This window comes from Dasypus novemcinctus, chromosome 15 (genome assembly GCF_030445035.2).
Source record: "Dasypus novemcinctus isolate mDasNov1 chromosome 15, mDasNov1.1.hap2, whole genome shotgun sequence".
In the NCBI taxonomy this organism is placed as follows: domain Eukaryota; kingdom Metazoa; phylum Chordata; class Mammalia; order Cingulata; family Dasypodidae; genus Dasypus; species Dasypus novemcinctus.
In genome coordinates, this window is record NC_080687.1 from 93,188,969 (window position 1) to 93,201,349 (window position 12,381).

At 47.4% G+C, this 12,381-nt stretch overlaps 1 protein-coding gene across 9 annotated transcripts in view; it reads right to left on the reverse strand.

Moving 5' to 3' along the window:
* The window catches only part of LCP1 (lymphocyte cytosolic protein 1), an 88,198-nt gene that overhangs the window by 40,927 nt on the left and 34,890 nt on the right, over nt 1-12,381 (reverse strand). Inside the window, exon 1 of one of the 9 annotated variants that reach the window (XM_004475432.5) lies at nt 3,255-3,444. The exons of the other annotated variants lie outside the window; for them this stretch is intronic. The gene's annotated coding sequence lies outside the window, so the exon portion shown is untranslated. Of the gene's footprint in view, nt 1-3,254; nt 3,445-12,381 lie in introns of those variants that run through there. 9 annotated transcript variants of the gene reach the window in all.

A 12,381-nucleotide genomic window follows, 5' to 3' on the forward strand; every position in this document is an offset into this window, starting at 1 on the left:
GAGAGGGAGCAGTCAGCCATACAAGTTGTGCTGATCCTGTCTGTTGTAGTGGGGTGAGCTGCTTTACCACCAGTATGCACTAAATTCCAGAAGCAACCTAAACTTTAGAGTCAGAATGAAACTTAGAAATAATTTATTACAACTACTTGACATTAGAGATAAGGAAACCAAAGGGCCAATGAGATTAAAGGCTTTGTCCATGTACACTTTTTCAAGGCTATGGCCGCAAGGGTTTGTAAATGCAGTTGCTGATGGGCAAAGCAGGGAAAGGATGGGATTATCATTAAAAGGGCCATTAGGTCCATAACTGAGAAGAGATGCTTTAACTAAGTGGACTGTGCAAATGGCAGCAGGAAGAGGAGGCAATTAATGCATGCAGATCAGACTGTTTCTAAGAAGGCCAGAAATGCACCCATTTTAATGTATGCATATATGAAGGTATGGATTATCATAACATTAGTTAGGTAGAAGGATAATAGGTGGTTTCAGTTTGCAAACGACTGACACCATATTGGCAGCAAACTCTAGAAACAACACTGCAGTGAAGAGACGTGCTGGAGCCTGGAAGAAGTGGCTGAGAAGACGTGTCTCTGTGGTATAAATGAGGGGTTTCTCCAACTCTGCTCTACTGTCTTTGCACTGTCTAATGGTGCCCTGCCAGGAACCATTTTAAGATTTCTTACAAATAAGTGGTGAATTTTGGAATCCAGTTTCTGAACCACTGCCCCAAATCATAAATCTAAGAAGACAACTCTCCAATCATTAATCTAAGTCATGTCTGGCTGCCAGTTTTTCTGTGAGCACTTAAATTTATTAAATCGATAGTTACAGAGTCTCAAGATTGATTGATTCCCAAAGAAAAGTACAGGCAATTCTTTTGTTTTTTTAATCATAAGGTTATTTTTAAAATTATAAGCAAGTTAAATAGCTCCTGAACCACCAAAAGCCACCAAGGCTGTTCATTCCTCTGTCACTGAGTTTGTGACCTCAGCTTAAAGGAGACTGGAATTTCCGAGATCAGTATCGAAAGGGCACTTCTGAGAACGAGTTCTTCTAACAAAAGCCCCTGGGCAGAGTTCCCTGAAGTCTGCAGACAGAAACTATTTGTAGTTTACTGTGGAATACAGGTGCTGTAGACTTTACAGAAGGAAATGTGTTGTCCACAGTCCAGAATTTTCTCTGAGAAGTTTCATAAGTGCTCATGAAAAGAGGCTGAATGTGTCGGTGCTGGCACCTCTGGAGGGGAGAGCAGGAGGAGGGAGAAAGGTGGGCTGTGGTGAGCTGGACCCGCCCCCGGGGGTGGGTGCACCACGCTGGCCAGCAGTCAGTCAACAAACTGACGCCCAGTTACATAACCAGCCAGGATCGGGGAGGCGGCTGTGACTTGGCAGCGCAGCCCCGAGGGACTCCTGACTGTGTCCTACTTCTCCCACAGTTTGACTCAGTGGATAAAGTAAAACTAGAAACTCGGAACCCAAATTCCTAGCCCTGTCTCAATTTCAGGATGTATCCAGGGAGAAGCGGTGCAGCTTCTGACGTCTCCGTGAGCCATGAGTAATGCAAACCACCGGCAATGCAGAACTGGATTACAGGCTCTGGCGTCAGACTGTGACGACTGCCGAAATGAAACATAAAATACAGGGGATACGGCAGCAAAATGAGACACCCAGACGTTTGTTTTTCCAAATGCCACCAAGATGCAATTATTTCAGAGTAGGAAAGAAATTGGCTTTCTCTTAATCCTTCCCCAGTCGTCTCCTAAAACAGACCACTATCACTTTGAGTAATTCACTACCTCTGCCTGGGTTACCATTTCTATGGAGATAGACCTTACTTTACATAATGAGTGAATCTGAAGACACATTTTTAAAAAATAACTTTAAGACATGAAATAATTAAATGGCCCCAAATACAGAGGGTCTCTGTGAAGGGGGCTCTTGGGACTCTTTTTGTCAAGTCAAGTGCCCCTATAGATTGTCTTTTCTCTCCCAGCAGACACCCTGACCCTACCAGCGGCTGCTGAGAGTACAGAGCTCTTATCTCGGCTCCAGGAAGGCGGAGGCCAGGCTGGCCACACCCCACTGGCCCCGAGCTGTCCCTCCAGGCAAATATTCACTAAGCTCTTGGGAAGCCAGCAGGCCCCCAGATGCCAAACCTGATGAAGAAGGTGCTGCAGGAGCCTCAAGGCTTGAGAGCTTCTGGGGGGGCACACGGCTCCCAGCACAGCCCTCGTCTCCCCACACCCCGGCACCTCTGTTTCCTGCCAAGTTGCTTGAACCCATTAAGGCTCTGACACGGAGCAAACTTCTTACAGGCAAAGAGGACATCCCAGGCTGGGGCTTGGGGCGGGGTGGGGTCCTCCAACCGCCCAGCCCCTCTCTCCTTCCCTGGGCTGGGGCCAGTGATACTCTAGGCGCTGGGAATCCAGAGCCGTCCTTCATTCCTCGTCCTCCCACAAGTACTGTGAGATACAGATTTTCCCCTACGAAAATCTCAGGCTCTCCCAAAGAGATCTTTTCAAAACGCTGAACCTTTATTATCATGGGCTACCTGATTATCTACAGTGGCTCCAAGGATCCAAAGTCATTCACTCATTCACTGCTCTGGTTACATGAGGGCACGGTGGCTACGGGAACCAGGAATACAGAGTCCGGGCTTCAGAAACCCATAGCTAAGTGTCAAGTCGAAGCACAGATTACAGCTAAATCATTGTGAAACAGTTAACAGCATGAAAAAGTTCTGATGATCAGAAACGAAAAACAATGCAAAGGTTAAACGCGGGGCTGTAAGAGGGGGGAAAAGATTGGATAAGATAAAAAAATTAGCATGGGTGCTTATCGAAAAAATAAAAATAAATCAGCCCATGTGATAAGGCTGTTCAATAATGAATACGCTGGTACTTCTCCAAAGAAACCACAGCTCCAATAACTGGCAGGGAGCGGAGGAAAAGGCCGAGCCAGGCAGACGGGAGACACGCGATAGCCCGTCTGTGTAGCTCCGGGCTCGGCCTCGGTTTCCACATCTATAAATCGCGAGTAGAAGTCCTTCCATATTTTTTTTCTTTTTCAAAATCTCATTTCAGTCCCTCCATATCAAAGGTCCCAAAATGCGATTCGGTCATTGCACAAATTGGCATCAGGTCAAAGAATATTCCAGATGAGCCAAGGAATAGGTACAAGCATCCTGGGACTGATGTTTGGGACTAACCCAACAGGGAAAGAGGGGCCTCCCGGCCCAGAAGAGCCTGCTCTTACCTCAGCAGCATGGAAAGTTCTGTCCAGGAGCATTCTCCTCGCGGACCCACCGGCTCCAGAGGCCCACTGGCCAGCTGCTCCCAGGGACTCCACCGGCAGCAGGCTGTGGGCTCTGCTTTCCGGGATGTGACCACATTCTGCTGCCACCACGCGGCTTCAGGTCACGCCTGGTTTCTAGGCAGGGCTGCACACAGACTGCCCCAGAAAGAAAGCCATCCACTATTTTCTCTAAAATCTCCAAATAAGGAAACCCTACAACCTCACTGGTGTCTCGAATCCCTACCTTGTAACCTAAATCGTTGCTGATAGGATTAAAGCGCCCTCTCTCTGGTGCTCTTCCCAGTGGGAATTACAGACACTGCTCAATTCATAAAAATTCCATCACCCGCCGTGATGGCTGCCACCGGGGTGCCTTTTATTCTTTTAACTCGATTTTTTTTTTTTTAGGGCTTCTTTTCCATACCTTGACTAGTGTTCTTTGTTATCTTCTGGGTCTCTTGCAAGTTCCCTAAAGGGTGAAATTAAGATCAAGAGTGTCACAGAAGGCAGAGGTGGAGGGGCCTTAAAGCTTATTTACCTGGCCACGCTCCTTCTGGCCACAGATGAGTAAATTGTCACCCAAGTTAAAGGACACACCCAACCTGGCAGAGTTTGGAGCTCTTTCTTTGGTTAGTATTGAAACCTGCTCTTTAGGAGAGACCTGCTCAACGTGCAGCAGTGTGATTGCCCCACGACTTCAAGAACCTGATCAGTGCAATTACAGGCCTGTCCCCGCACACAAAGAAGAGCTTGATCTAGGTCTGAGCTGAAAGTGAAGAGCACCGACCAGTGTAGACCAGCCCCTCCTCAGTGACAGTGACCACGGCGGGAGAAGACCCCTCGCCTCCAACCCCTCGGCTTTTCCGGAAGCGACCAAAAAGCAGCCTGAGTTAAGACAACTCACCCTGGGGTGAAATGCTCAGAAGATAAAATGGCCAGATTCATAGACAGATAGTAAAATGGCACTCTAAGACTTATATTTAAAATATCGGCCTGACTCCAGTCGTCCTGTCCTTCTCCCCCCCTGAGGGCTGGCTCACTCCTCTGCTGTGGAGTTCCTGCTGCCACATTCATCCTTCCCAGCAGGCAATGAGCTTGCAGATTATGTCCGTATCACAGCCTGAGCTCAGTTTCTGGCACATAGCGGGCGTTCCAGAAATGAGTTGTACAAATGAACAAACAAATCCATAAACTAACAGTATTTGGAGTGTGAAAAGTTTCCTATCACCTTTTTTGAGGAGGTGAACAATACAATTGCTGGGCATATATATTTTAGATTGAAAAAAAATAATCAGTGCCTTTTAGTATAATCACAATCACCACAAAAACCTTATAACAATTTCATTACCCCAAAAAGAAAAACTCCAACCCCTTAGCAGTCACCTTTCAATCCCTCTATGTTTCCCCAGCCCTACATAACCACTAATCTAATTCATCTTCATGAACTGATTTGTATTACATTTTATATAAATGGAATCATAGAGTACATAGTACTTTGTGTCTGGTTTCCTTCCCTTAGCATAATGGTTTTTTGTTGTTGTCTGAGAGTAACGTATGGTGATATTAACATATATTTGTTCAGTTTGAAAGAAAAATGGTCTCATATATGCAATATTACCAATATTCATATTTCACTTGAGGTTTTATTGTGCTATGCAATCCCTGGGCATGCATATATATATATATAGTAAAATATATATATTTTACTATAGATGGTACAGGGAATTGAACTCTGGTCCTCATATATGGGAAGCAGTTGCTGAGGCACTGAGCTACAGCCACTCCCCAATTAGTTTTTTTCCATTTGTTTGTTTTTAGGAGGTGCTGGGGATTGAACCTGGGACCTTGTACATGGGAAGCAGGTGCTCAACCACTGAGCTACACCCGCTCCCCTGGCCATACACTTCTACTGTCCCTCGAGCTGAACGGGCTGAGCATCTGGGAGAAAGCAAGCAACCGCTTCAAGTTTACCCAAAATCACTCTGCGAAAAAAAACTACTTTGGTGGGTTGACTAGGGACCAACAAGCAGTTTCCATGCGAGGCGGCGGGGCTGGGCTCTGCAGACCCCTCTCCGGAGTCCAGCCCTGCCAAGCTGGGCGCCAAGGGGCGGTGGAGACAGAGCAGCGACAAGAGGGCTGGACGGTCACTTCACCAAGGGCTGCCCTGGCAAAAACTGGGAGAGGGCGGCGCGCGGTACCGGGTGCAGTCTGCATATCGCTTATTCGGATGGCGAACTTCATCCTCAGGCAATTCTGAACGTTTGCCAGTAAGCGATTGTATTTGCTTCTACACTTCTCCGCTCAGTGAACAGCTGCTGAACTCCTCCAAGATGCCAAGTCGGGGAGGTGCCGGGAGCACAGAGGTGGCAGAGGCCAGGCCAGGCGAGGCCGCTGCTCTGCTGAGCGTGGGGGCTGTTAGAGCCCGAGGCAGCAGCCCGCGCTTCCCCGGAGGGCGGAGAGGGCCCGCCCGAGAGTGCCGGGGGCAGGATTTCAGCAGAGGAGCGACGGGCCCAGCCGAGGGGACAGAGCCTGCCCAGGCAGGGATAAACACCCTTTCGAAAGAACTTAGGACTGCGGCCTCCTGCCTCCCGGGGTTTTTTTTTTTTTTGAGAAGTTCTGTCTCTTGGTTCCTCAGAATCCTGAGCGGGGAGAGAAGGGAGCGCCTCGCCCCCTCGGGGCGCTCTCCCCGCCCCCCCTCGGGGCGCTCTCCCCCGCCCCGCCCCCCTCGGGGCGCTCTCCGCGCCCCGCCCCCTCGGGGCGCTCTCCCCCGCCCCGCCCCCTCGGGGCGCTCTCCCCGCCCCCCTCGGGGCGCTCTCCCCCGCCCCGCCCCCCTCGGGGCGCTCTCCCCCGCCCCGCCCCCCTCGGGGCGCTCTCCCCGCCCCGCCCCCCTCGGGGCGCTCTCCCCCGCGCCCCGCCCCCCTCGGGGCGCTCTCCCCCCGCGCCCCGCCCCCCTCGGGGCGCTCTCCCCCGCCCCCGCCCCCCTCGGGGCGCTCTCCCCCGCCCCGCCCCCCTCGGGGCGCTCTCCCCCGCCCCGCCCCCCTCGGGGCGCTCTCCGCGCCCCGCCCCCCTCGGGGCGCTCTCCCCCGCCCCGCCCCCCTCGGGGCGCTCTCCCCCCGCCCCGCCCCCCTCGGGGCGCTCTCCCCCGCCCCGCCCCCCTCGGGGCGCTCTCCCCCGCCCCCCTCGGGGCGCTCTCCTCGGCCTCCGGCCTCCTCTCCTCCACGCACACCGAGCGATGCGCTTACTGCGCTCACTGGGCCCAGGCCCTGAGAGAACCACCCGCGCAGGAAGCCCTGAGGGACTGCTGAGGGGAAGGGGGCGCGCCCCGGGGAGGGGGGAACTGCCCGCTGCCCCACGTCCTCAGGACCGGGTGAGAGATTTCCAAATAATTGTTCTGCATGATATTGCAGTGACAGATACAGGCCACTGTCCATTTTTTCAAAGCTTTAAAACTGTGGGGCGCAGAGTGCAAACCATAACGTCCACCACAGGCCGTGGTTAGCGGCAGTGCTTCAACGTGGGTTCATCGAGTCTAACAAACGCACCAACTAATGACGGATGCTAAAGGGGGAAAGTGTGGCAGGGGAAGGGAGTGGGGGTATATGGGAATCCCCTGTATTTTTGATGTAACATTTATGTAATCTATACCTTTGTTAAAATTAAAGAAGGGAAAAAAAAAAGTTAAAAAAAAAAAGAGTTTTGCAAGTAGACAAAATGGCGACGGGCATCCCAGGTAGGAGAATGGTCTTTGAAGGGAGGCGACAAGGAGCGCACTGCGGAAGCTGCCGGGGGCTGGGTGTGACTGGAGCCGCGCGAGGCGGAACTCCAGCCGGGGAGATGGAGGAGGTGGCAGCCGGGTCTCTTCCTCTCTAACTCTTGCTTCCAGAATATCTGCGCTCTCCTTGCCATCTTCAGTCACAAGCTTACCGCTCACCTCAGGTAACGTGACCGTCCCTCTAGCTTCCTCTTTATATCACCACCTTCCGTTGTAGCAAGTGTGGCCCTGAGAAGCGAGGAGGGAACTGGGCCAGAGATGGGAAAATGGGGCCCTGAAAAGCGAAGTGACTCCCCGAAGTCTCAAAGTGAGTCAAGTGACTCATACAAAAAAGAGAAGTAGGTCACCTGGGATCTTAATTTGGTTTAGCCAAGGTATGGGAAAAACATAAGTCAATGGCCATTTAAAGCATCAAGGCATTTCAGGCATCCCATAAACCTCATCTGAGCACTAAGTATCATATATTCCTTTTATGAAATTATACTTATTATGTTAAAAAAGAGAACCAACTAGGAAACCACCTGGTATGATGAAAAGATGCTAAATTTCCTGACGCAACCCACGTCTGGCTGTGTGTGCTTGTACACATTACTAAAGTTTTCTGAACCTCAGTTTCTTCATCTGAAAAAGGGGATATTAATTATGCAACCACATACACCCACTTCATACAGTCATGTTAGGATTAAGTGAGACAAAGTGTGTCAAGCATGTACAACAGTGCCTGGCATGAACAAACAAAAATAAAACAGGGGTGGGGGTGAGGGGTGAAGAGAAAATGGAACGAAAATAAAAAGAACAAGAACTTTTACCATTATCTTGGGGAACAAAACCCCACAGTTCACTATAAATTGTATGAAATTCTATGGAGAGTCATCCCTTAAAAGCCTCTCTTAATTGTGTGTGTGTGTTTTCTGTGTTTGTGTGACTATAAAGTTAGATCCTGCAGCTGAGCTCTATCTCCGTACGTTCTTAGCCTGACATGATTTGGCTCCTGCACCCAATTTCTCATCCAGAGTCCAGGAAGCCATGGCTCCAATGGGCACTGCAGAGTTGGCAGATGATGCCAACCAGAGCCAATAGCCTTGCTGTGGGTTGATCTCTGGGCTCACCCTGTCTGAGATACTGTGAGTGGAAAGCACCTTCTAAGAGCTGCAGAAGTATGACTGGAATGGAAAGTTGTATAGATATCTTAAGAAAACAAGCCCAACATCCATCATGAGTCATGAAAAGAAAAGAGATTTCTGGGTATCTACGGTGAGGCCCATCGGGCAATGCCCCCTCCCTCGTATGTGTGCCCGTGTTCAGGCCTCATTCTGTTAGCCTGTTCTCTAGTTCTCGACTCTCACCCACTCCTTAATTCTCCAGGCCTTTTCTCCACCGTGGTTTGAGCTGGGGACAATATGTTGCAGACATCTGCATATTAGCAATGACAATGGAAGCCTCTATTTATTCTTACAGCATGACATCATTTTCAACGGGCTCCTTAGCTATTTACCAACACCACTTAACAATGGGGCGTGCTATAACATTTTTGGGGGTCAAAATTTTTAAGTGGCTGATCATCGAATCTAATGTCTTCATGACTGTTATTTTCAGGACTTTGTGCCATAAAATCCTCCAGCATTTGTCTGTTCCTTTTTCAAATAGGTTGGGTATACCAGAAGACTCATTAAAAGTAGGGTTGGGATCCCTTCCTGAAGGAAAATTGCGCATTAGGAATAATCATTTGATACTTACAGAAAGAAATATTTAGATTTTAATCAGAAAGCAATTAATGGGATACAATGCAGTCATGCCCGTACCTTTAAGAAACTGTCAATACAAAATGGACAAAAGCCAAGGTGTGCATCTTGCTTTTGCCACTAATTGGCTCTGTGAACTTGGATAAGTCACATAAACCTCTCTGAACCTCAGTCTGGTCATCTGTTAGGAGATAATTGTATCAGCCTCGTGTAGCTCTTGTATGGAAACAGAGGAGCAAGCCTGTGCTGAGTGCTTAGCCCAAGCCCGGCAGATAGTAAGGGCTCAGTCAGTCAGCAGAGATTGTGGGCATAAGATGAAGCGATGATGCAGAGAGACCAACCAAGCGGACGAAGGGCAGGGACAAATGAACCCAAGAACTGACCTAGGAGGTGGATAGCGCTCTCCTTATTTTATAGATGAGGGACTTGGGCTTCAGAAGGGTGGAGACTTGCTCAGGCTCCACTGCCAGGGAAAGACTAGATATAAACCCTCACCTCTCTCCAAATTTGCTCCCTTTTCTTTACACCACAGCTGGCTCTTTCGTGGACAGGAGCTGCAGGAACTCAGAACCCCAGGCCTAAATAACTGACTATATACGTTAGGGGAGGAAGCCTCAGACACTGAAAACGCAGTGAGCAGCAGGGTGGGTGTGGAGGGAGGGGAAGGGCTGTGGCTGTTACCAGCTAGCTGGTGTCTCACAACTGTCATTCTCAGCGGTCGCAGGAAAGAAACGGGGACTAGGGGTTATTTTGAAGAAAAGCCCATCACGGAAGGGAACAATCCAGAAAACTCTTCCAAGATGACTAGTATAGTCAATCTTTCCCAAGGGAAACTTTCAAAATGTTTACAAAGCATTGAGATGGCAGGAAAGTTCATCTCATATTCATAAGATGAAGAAAGGCTGCTCAACAAGGCAAAACTGCATACGGTTTTTTCCATTTTTTTCTCTTAACCTCACTTTGCACTGAATAGTTACCTTTCTCCATAAGAAACCTGCATGCTATGCAGCTTTCCTAAGGCTGGTGAAGACGACTGAGTGGATGATATCAAAGAGGTCCAAAGGACCTACATTTAAAATGCTATACTGAGGTTAACGAAGATGCAATTCTAATTCTAAACCTTGCCTGAGGGACAGTGAATAGGCCGAGATGCAAATATTATACAAATACATTTATGCACCACCTTACTTCACACATCTGGCTACACAGTGCTTAAATTTTAGTGAAGACTCCAGGACTGAGGGGTCCAAATCCAGGGTATTATTTAAATGCATGGTAATCATTCCATTAATTCACTTCCCTCTTGAAAGTGCAACCAGAGAAAAGAGGAAAACAAATGATCTGGGAGATTGCAGTTCCCATGCATAATTAATTTGTCTACTGAATTTGGTGTCTTGACTTTTCTACCTCGGGAGAACATAATCTCTTTTCCATTTTAGCTCAGTCAGTCAAGAAGGTGTGTGTGTGTGTGAGAGAGAGAGAGAGAGAAGGGGGGAAGAGGGAGAGACACAGAGTCAGAAAGAGACAAAGAGACACAGAGAGATACAGAGACAGGGAGAGAGAGAGAGAGTCCCTGTAACTGGTGCTGGACTAAAACAAGAATCAATGCGGCAACCACAGAACTGTGGCTTTGCTAGTTCCTCAATTTAACAGCTTAGCTTTTCCTTCCGCCAGAAAAAACAACCGATCATATTTGAGAAACAGCCTCCTTGTAACTTATAAGTGGGGCTGATTCAGCCCTGGTTCTGAAGTTGAGCAAAATTATTTAACTCTGTAAATGGGTCACTTTTTTACCTCTGTCTTTCCACTCACAACTAAACAATCTTTCGTTCCTTCACAGTTTTTAGGGCATCTATATTTGGTCATTGCTGTACAATTACAAATATGTGTGCATGGGCATAAATACTAAATGGTTTAGTTTATTCATGTCCTATGAGTAACAACAGTCTTGAAACTACGAGTTCCACTTAACTAAAATGATTCTAATCTTGTAAGACTAAGAACTTTTCAAAGCACTTGAGGCTGGGGGTCATTTTTTTTTTGTCCCAGGCAGAGGCCAGTAAGTTGGCCAAAACCAAATGCTCAGTCAAGTGCACAGGGAGGCTGAGTTAATACTAAGATGATGATGTTGTTGATGATGATGATGACAGTGGTGATCTGCTTAGATAAAAGCAATTATAACATGGAAACATTTAATTGGGGAAAATTATGGTTATTTGAGTTCAACTCAAGGGCTTAGGTGCAAATAAATGCCCTCGTCTGCTGCCTGTTTAGTCCAGATTGAGGGGCCAAAATGCAGGGTATTGTTTAAATGCAAGGTAATTATTCCATTCCTTCACTTAATGCAAAACTGGGTCCAGCTGTCGACAATTAAAGAAATAAAGAATGTGAATGAATGAACTGGCTTTCCAATGTGAAGATGGGATACCTTACAGGATGGATGTACCTACTAAAGTGTTAAGATGGTTAAAGGAAGCACTTATAAAAGTGCCCCGTTCAAAGGAAGTAGCATAGTAAGTATTAGCTGTTATTGTCAGGGCGGTACACTGTACTCTTTTTGTTTTTCTTATCCTCTGCTGCCGCAGGATCTTCAGGCTGGGTCACTTACGACATTTCTGGGAAGGCTGAAGTAATGATTGAAATTGACAAACCAAAACATCAGGGCAGTCCACAGTGGAAGAAAGGAAGTTGAATCAGAAGGGAACTGAGGAAAGCATCTGGGGAGCACCGTGGCTTCAGCAGCTGTAGGGAGAGGCCCAGCGAGGATGAGCCTCTAATCAGGAGGTGACTTCTTAGAAATTCCAAACGAAAACAATGTGCAGTACAGACACTTTTAATTCAAGAAGGGCACTGCCATCTGGCCGCCTAGAGACGCTTAAAACTCTTCAACTCTGCCGACACGGATTAGTTTTATTCTTTAGTGGACCCTTATTCTAGTTTTTAATTTCTTCGATGTTCAGTATGCAGATGGAATGATATCATATTTCTTTTGATGTTATTTGTGAGCAGGGAGGATTTAAGATACTTCAGTTCCTGGAAACTAGCAAACCAAAAAATCTTCTATATATTAATATATTAATCTAAATGCCACACCGCTATAAGATCTTCTATTAGTCATAAAGTCCAATGCCTTTATCATCTAAATTTATAAAGTAAATTTTTGACTCTTCGTGATTTTCTAAGCACTTCTCTACATTTTATTTTACCTAACCTGCTTTTAAAATTTGTTCGCCATCTCTCCTGTATATACAGAGCAGCCTGAACTCCTTAAGTGATGAGGCGAAGTCGACTTGAGGATTTTCTGAGAATAATTCAAAGTGACTAAAAATTGAGGAAACCTGTTGTTTGGCCTTGTCACCAAAGAATCCCATTATCAGGTACATAGTTTTGTTAAAGGAAGTTCAATTTTTATCCAATGAATGTGTTTAGGCTAAAATAATGAAATTATAATTTTGCCTGTTTGCTATTGTTCTTGTAAATTTTCCTAAATGCCTTGAGGTAGGAGTCCATAAAGTGCTTTGAGGCTAAAGTGAACAGTTCTTGGGGGCATGGTAAAGTGTAAAACATTATATTA